Here is an 8,386-nt window from a genome sequence, read left to right as displayed (position 1 = left end):
GAGTCCTTTAATATTTAGTCGTTTTCAGTCAACTTTCTGGATTTTTGAAAATTTCACTTTTTTGTGAAAATATCCACTAAATGAGGGAATAATATGTGTGAGGGTACCCCAGGAGAGTTCCAAATGTGTGTGGGTAGAATATATATCCAGCGGGGGTAAAATTCAAAAAAGTTGAAAAAAAATTTTTTTTGGACTTAGTGATTTTTCTGCCGTTTATCAGATTTTCAGATAGGGGAAATGTCAGTGAGCGTTCCGATTTCAGTTCCAGAGCGATTCGCCCAATGAGTCCTTGTTATTAAGTCTTTTTCAGCTAATTTTCTGGATTTTTGAAAATTTCACTTTTTTGTGAAAATATCCACTAAATGAGGGAATAATATGTGTGAGGGTACCCCAGGAGAGTTCCAAATGTGTGTGGGTAGAATATATATCCCACGGGGGTAAAATTGAAAAAAGTTGAAAATATTTTTTTTTTGGACTTAGTCATTTTTCCGGCGTTTATCAGACTTTCAGATAGGGCAAATGTTAGTGAGCGCTCCGATTTCAGTTCCAGAGCGATTCGCTCAATGAGTCCTTTAATATTTAGTCGTTTTCAGTCAACTTTCTGGATTTTTGAAAATTTCACTTTTTTGTGAAAATATCCACTAAATGAGGGAATAATATGTGTGAGGGTACCCCAGGAGAGTTCCAAATGTGTGTGGGTAGAATATATATCCAGCGGGGGTAAAATTCAAAAAAGTTGAAAAAAAATTTTTTTTGGACTTAGTCATTTTTCTGCCGTTTATCAGACTTTCAGATAGGGGAAATGTCAGTGAGCGTTCCGATTTCAGTTCCAGAGCGATTCGCCCAATGAGTCCTTGTTATTAAGTCTTTTTCAGCTAATTTTCTGGATTTTTGAAAATTTCACTTTTTTGTGAAAATATCCACTAAATGAGGGAATAATATGTGTGAGGGTACCCCAGGAGAGTTCCAAATGTGTGTGGGTAGAATATATATCCAGCGGGGGTAAAATTCAAAAAAGTTGAAAAAAAATTTTTTTTGGACTTAGTCATTTTTCTGCCGTTTATCAGACTTTCAGATAGGGGAAATGACAGTGAGCATTCCGATTTCAGTTCCAGAGCGATTCGCCCAATGAGTCCTTGTTATTTAGTCTTTTTCAGCTAATTTTCTGGATTTTTGAAAATTTCACTTTTTTGTGAAAATATCCACTAAATGAGGGAATAATATGTGTGAGGGTACCCCAGGAGAGTTCCAAATGTGTGTGGGTAGAATATATATCCCACGGGGGTAAAATTGAAAAAAGTTGAAAATATTTTTTTTTTGGACTTAGTCATTTTTCCGGCGTTTATCAGACTTTCAGATAGGGGAAATGTCAGTGAGCGTTCCGATTTCAGTTCCAGAGCTATTCGTTCAATGAGTCCTTTAATATTTAGTCGTTTTCAGTCAACTTTATGGATTTTTGAAAATTTCACTTTTTTGTGAAAATATCTACTAAATGAGGGAATATGTGTGAGGGTACCCCAGGAGAGTTCCAAATGTGTGTGGGAAGAATATATATCCCACGGGGGTAAAATTGAAAAGAGTTGAACATTTTTTTTTTTGGACTTAGTCATTTTTCCGGCGTTTATCAGACTTTCAGATAGGGGAAATGTCAGTGAGCGTTCCGATTTCAGTTCCAGAGCGATTCGCCCAATGAGTCCTTGTTATTAAGTCTTTTTCAGCTAATTTTCTGGATTTTTGAAAATTTCACTTTTTTGTGAAAATATCCACTAAATGAGGGAATAATATGTGTGAGGGTACCCCAGGAGAGTTCCAAATGTGTGTGGGTAGAATATATATCCCACGGGGGTAAGATTGAAAAAAGTTGAAAATATTTTTTTTTGGGGCTTAGTCATTTTTCCAGCGTTTATCAGACTTTCAGATAGGGCAAATGTCAGTGAGCGTTCCGATTTCAGTTCCAGAGCGATTCGCTCAATGAGTCCTTTAATATTTAGTCGTTTTCAGTCAACTTTCTGGATTTTTGAAAATTTCACTTTTTTGTCAAAATATCCACTAAATGAGGGCATAATATGTGTGAGGGTACCCCAGGAGAGTTCCAAATGTGTGTGGGTAGAATATATATCCAGCGGGGGTAAAATTCAAAAAAGTTGAAAAAAAATTTTTTTTGGACTTAGTGATTTTTCTGCCGTTTATCAGACTTTCAGATAGGGGAAATGTCAGTGAGCGTTCCGATTTCAGTTCCAGAGCGATTCGCCCAATGAGTCCTTGTTATTAAGTCTTTTTCAGCTAATTTTCTGGATTTTTGAAAATTTCACTTTTTTGTGAAAATATCCACTAAATGAGGGAATAATATGTGTGAGGGTACCCCAGGAGAGTTCCAAATGTGTGTGGGTAGAATATATATCCCACGGGGGTAAAATTGAAAAAAGTTGAAAATATTTTTTTTTTGGACTTAGTCATTTTTCCGGCGTTTATCAGACTTTCAGATAGGGCAAATGTCAGTGAGCGTTCCGATTTCAGTTCCAGAGCGATTCGCTCAATGAGTCCTTTAATATTTAGTCGTTTTCAGTCAACTTTCTGGATTTTTGAAAATTTCACTTTTTTGTGAAAATATCCACTAAATGAGGGAATAATATGTGTGAGGGTACCCCAGGAGAGTTCCAAATGTGTGTGGGTAGAATATATATCCAGCGGGGGTAAAATTCAAAAAAGTTGAAAAAAAATTTTTTTTGGACTTAGTCATTTTTCTGCCGTTTATCAGACTTTCAGATAGGGGAAATGTCAGTGAGCGTTCCGATTTCAGTTCCAGAGCGATTCGCCCAATGAGTCCTTGTTATTAAGTCTTTTTCAGCTAATTTTCTGGATTTTTGAAAATTTCACTTTTTTGTGAAAATATCCACTAAATGAGGGAATAATATGTGTGAGGGTACCCCAGGAGAGTTCCAAATGTGTGTGGGTAGAATATATATCCCACGGGGGTAAAATTGAAAAAAGTTGAAAATATTTTTTTTTGGACTTAGTCATTTTTCCGGCGTTTATCAAATTTTCAGATAGGGCAAATGTCAGTGAGCGTTCCGATTTCAGTTCCAGAGCGATTCGCCTTATGAGTCCTTGTTATTTAGTCTTTTTCAGCTAATTTTCTGGATTTTTGAAAATTTCACTTTTTTGTGAAAATATCCACTAAATGAGGGAATAATATGTGTGAGGGTACCCCAGGAGAGTTCCAAATGTGTGTGGGTAGAATATATATCCAGCGGGGGTAAAATTCAAAAAAGTTGAAAAAAAATTTTTTTTGGACTTAGTCATTTTTCTGCCGTTTATCAGACTTTCAGATAGGGGAAATGTCAGTGAGCATTCCGATTTCAGTTCCAGAGCGATTTGCCCAATGAGTCCTTGTTATTTAGTCTTTTTCAGCTAATTTTCTGGATTTTTGAAAATTTCACTTTTTTGTGAAAATATCCACTAAATGAGGGAATAATATGTGTGAGGGTACCCCAGGAGAGTTCCAAATGTGTGTGGGTAGAATATATATCCCACGGGGGTAAGATTGAAAAAAGTTGAAAATATTTTTTTTTGGGGCTTAGTCATTTTTCCAGCGTTTATCAGACTTTCAGATAGGGCAAATGTTAGTGAGCGTTCCGATTTCAGTTCCAGAGCGACTCGCTCAATGAGTCCTTTAATATTTAGTCGTTTTCAGTCAACTTTCTGGATTTTTGAAAATTTCACTTTTTTGTGAAAATATCCACTAAATGAGGGAATAATATGTGTGAGGGTACCCCAGGAGAGTTCCAAATGTGTGTGGGTAGAATATATATCCCACGGGGGTAAAATTGAAAAAAGTTGAAAATATTTTTTTTTTGGACTTAATCATTTTTCCGGCGTTTATCAGACTTTCAGATAGGGCAAATGTTAGTGAGCGTTCCGATTTCAGTTCCAGAGCGATTCGCTCAATGAGTCCTTTAATATTTAGTCGTTTTCAGTCAACTTTCTGGATTTTTGAAAATTTCACTTTTTTGTGAAAATATCCACTAAATGAGGGAATAATATGTGTGAGGGTACCCCAGGAGAGTTCCAAATGTGTGTGGGTAGAATATATATCCCACGGGGGTAAAATTGAAAAAAGTTGAAAATATTTTTTTTTGGACTTAGTCATTTTTCCGGCGTTTATCAAACTTTCAGATAGGGCAAATGTCAGTGAGCGTTCCGATTTCAGTTCCAGAGCTATTTGCTCAATGAGTCCTATAATATTTAGTCGTTTTCAGTCAACTTTCTGGATTTTTGAAAATTTCACTTTTTTGTGAAAATATCTACTAAATGAGGGAATATGTGTGAGGGTACCCCAGGAGAGTTCCAAATGTGTGTGGGAAGAATATATATCCCACGGGGGTAAAATTGAAAAAAGTTGAACATTTTTTTTTTTGGACTTAGTCATTTTTCCGGCGTTTATCAGACTTTCAGATAGGGGAAATGTCAGTGAGCGTTCCGATTTCAGTTCCAGAGCGATTCGCCTTATGAGTACTTGTTATTTAGTCTTTTTCAGCTAATTTTCTGGATTTTTGAAAATTTCACTTTTTTGTGAAAATATCCACTAAATGAGGGAATAATATGTGTGAGGGTACCCCAGGAGAGTTCCAAATGTGTGTGGGTAGAATATATATCCCACGGGGGTAAGATTGAAAAAAGTTGAAAATATTTTTTTTTGGGGCTTAGTCATTTTTCCAGCGTTTATCAGACTTTCAGATAGGGCAAATGTCAGTGAGCGTTCCGATTTCAGTTCCAGAGCGATTCGCTCAATGAGTCCTTTAATATTTAGTCGTTTTCAGTCAACTTTCTGGATTTTTGAAAATTTCACTTTTTTGTCAAAATATCCACTAAATGAGGGCATAATATGTGTGAGGGTACCCCAGGAGAGTTCCAAATGTGTGTGGGTAGAATATATATCCAGCGGGGGTAAAATTCAAAAAAGTTGAAAAAAAATTTTTTTTGGACTTAGTGATTTTTCTGCCGTTTATCAGACTTTCAGATAGGGGAAATGTCAGTGAGCGTTCCGATTTCAGTTCCAGAGCGATTCGCCCAATGAGTCCTTGTTATTAAGTCTTTTTCAGCTAATTTTCTGGATTTTTGAAAATTTCACTTTTTTGTGAAAATATCCACTAAATGAGGGAATAATATGTGTGAGGGTACCCCAGGAGAGTTCCAAATGTGTGTGGGTAGAATATATATCCCACGGGGGTAAAATTGAAAAAAGTTGAAAATATTTTTTTTTTGGACTTAGTCATTTTTCCGGCGTTTATCAGACTTTCAGATAGGGCAAATGTCAGTGAGCGTTCCGATTTCAGTTCCAGAGCGATTCGCTCAATGAGTCCTTTAATATTTAGTCGTTTTCAGTCAACTTTCTGGATTTTTGAAAATTTCACTTTTTTGTGAAAATATCCACTAAATGAGGGAATAATATGTGTGAGGGTACCCCAGGAGAGTTCCAAATGTGTGTGGGTAGAATATATATCCAGCGGGGGTAAAATTCAAAAAAGTTGAAAAAAAATTTTTTTTGGACTTAGTCATTTTTCTGCCGTTTATCAGACTTTCAGATAGGGGAAATGTCAGTGAGCGTTCCGATTTCAGTTCCAGAGCGATTCGCCCAATGAGTCCTTGTTATTAAGTCTTTTTCAGCTAATTTTCTGGATTTTTGAAAATTTCACTTTTTTGTGAAAATATCCACTAAATGAGGGAATAATATGTGTGAGGGTACCCCAGGAGAGTTCCAAATGTGTGTGGGTAGAATATATATCCCACGGGGGTAAAATTGAAAAAAGTTGAAAATATTTTTTTTTGGACTTAGTCATTTTTCCGGCGTTTATCAAATTTTCAGATAGGGCAAATGTCAGTGAGCGTTCCGATTTCAGTTCCAGAGCTATTCGCTCAATGAGTCCTTTAATATTTAGTCGTTTTCAGTCAACTTTCTGGATTTTTGAAAATTTCACTTTTTTGTGAAAATATCTACTAAATGAGGGAATATGTGTGAGGGTACCCCAGGAGAGTTCCAAATGTGTGTGGGAAGAATATATATCCCACGGGGGTAAAATTGAAAAAAGTTGAACATTTTTTTTTTTGGACTTAGTCATTTTTCCGGCGTTTATCAGACTTTCAGATAGGGGAAATGTCAGTGAGCGTTCCGATTTCAGTTCCAGAGCGATTCGCCTTATGAGTACTTGTTATTTAGTCTTTTTCAGCTAATTTTCTGGATTTTTGAAAATTTCACTTTTTTGTGAAAATATCCACTAAATGAGGGAATAATATGTGTGAGGGTACCCCAGGAGAGTTCCAAATGTGTGTGGGTAGAATATATATCCCACGGGGGTAAGATTGAAAAAAGTTGAAAATATTTTTTTTTGGGGCTTAGTCATTTTTCCAGCGTTTATCAGACTTTCAGATAGGGCAAATGTCAGTGAGCGTTCCGATTTCAGTTCCAGAGCGATTCGCTCAATGAGTCCTTTAATATTTAGTCGTTTTCAGTCAACTTTCTGGATTTTTGAAAATTTCACTTTTTTGTGAAAATATCCACTAAATGAGGGCATAATATGTGTGAGGGTACCCCAGGAGAGTTCCAAATGTGTGTGGGTAGAATATATATCCAGCGGGGGTAAAATTCAAAAAAGTTGAAAAAAAATTTTTTTTGGACTTAGTGATTTTTCTGCCGTTTATCAGACTTTCAGATAGGGGAAATGTCAGTGAGCGTTCCGATTTCAGTTCCAGAGCGATTCGCCCAATGAGTCCTTGTTATTAAGTCTTTTTCAGCTAATTTTCTGGATTTTTGAAAATTTCACTTTTTTGTGAAAATATCCACTAAATGAGGGAATAATATGTGTGAGGGTACCCCAGGAGAGTTCCAAATGTGTGTGGGTAGAATATATATCCAGCGGGGGTAAAATTCAAAAAAGTTGAAAAAAAATTTTTTTTGGACTTAGTCATTTTTCTGCCGTTTATCAGACTTTCAGATAGGGGAAATGTCAGTGAGCATTCCGATTTCAGTTCCAGAGCGATTCGCCCAATGAGTCCTTGTTATTAAGTCTTTTTCAGCTAATTTTCTGGATTTTTGAAAATTTCACTTTTTTGTGAAAATATCCACTAAATGAGGGAGTAATATGTGTGAGGGTACCCCAGGAGAGTTCCAAATGTGTGTGGGTAGAATATATATCCCACGGGGGTAAAATTGAAAAAAGTTGAAAATATTTTTTTTTTGGACTTAGTCATTTTTCCAGCGTTTATCAGACTTTCAGATAGGGCAAATGTCAGTGAGCGTTCCGATTTCAGTTCCAGAGCGATTCGCTCCATGAGTCCTTTAATATTTAGTCGTTTTCAGTCAACTTTCTGGATTTTTGAAAATTTCACTTTTTTGTGAAAATATCCACTAAATGAGGGAATAATATGTGTGAGGGTACCCCAGGAGAGTTCCAAATGTGTGTGGGTAGAATATATATCCAGCGGGGGTAAAATTCAAAAAAGTTGAAAAAAAATTTTTTTTGGACTTAGTCATTTTTCTGCCGTTTATCAGACTTTCAGATAGGGGAAATGTCGGTGAGCATTCCGATTTCAGTTCCAGAGCGATTCGCCCAATGAGTCCTTGTTATTTAGTCTTTTTCAGCTAATTTTCTGGATTTTTGAAAATTTCACTTTTTTGTGAAAATATCCACTAAATGAGGGAATAATATGTGTGAGGGTACCCCAGGAGAGTTCCAAATGTGTGTGGGTAGAATATATATCCCACGGGGGTAAAATTGAAAAAAGTTGAACATTTTTTTTTTTGGACTTAGTCATTTTTCCGGCGTTTATCAGACTTTCAGATAGGGGAAATGTCAGTGAGCGTTCCGATTTCAGTTCCAGAGCGATTCGCCTTATGAGTCCTTGTTATTTAGTCTTTTTCAGCTAATTTTCTGGATTTTTGAAAATTTCACTTTTTTGTGAAAATATCCACTAAATGAGGGAATAATATGTGTGAGGGTACCCCAGGAGAGTTCCAAATGTGTGTGGGTAGAATATATATCCCACGGGGGTAAAATTGAAAAAAGTTGAAAATATTTTTTTTTTGGACTTAGTCATTTTTCCAGCGTTTATCAAACTTTCAGATAGGGCAAATGTCAGTGAGCGTTCCGATTTCAGTTCCAGAGCGATTCGCTCAATGAGTCCTTTAATATTTAGTCGTTTTCAGTCAACTTTCTGGATTTTTGAAAATTTCACTTTTTTGTGAAAATATCTACTAAATGAGGGAATATGTGTGAGGGTACCCCAGGAGAGTTCCAAATGTGTGTGGGAAGAATATATATCCCACGGGGGTAAAATTGAAAAAAGTTGAACATTTTTTTTTTTGGACTTAGTCATTTTTCCGGCGTTT

Source organism: Phyllobates terribilis, unplaced genomic scaffold (assembly GCF_046119375.1).
Source record: "Phyllobates terribilis strain yellow unplaced genomic scaffold, ASM4611937v1 Scaffold_31__1_contigs__length_13893835, whole genome shotgun sequence".
NCBI lineage: Eukaryota > Metazoa > Chordata > Amphibia > Anura > Dendrobatidae > Phyllobates > Phyllobates terribilis.
The sequence above is the reverse complement of the archived record's forward strand: the minus strand, read 5'-3'. Positions refer to the sequence as shown.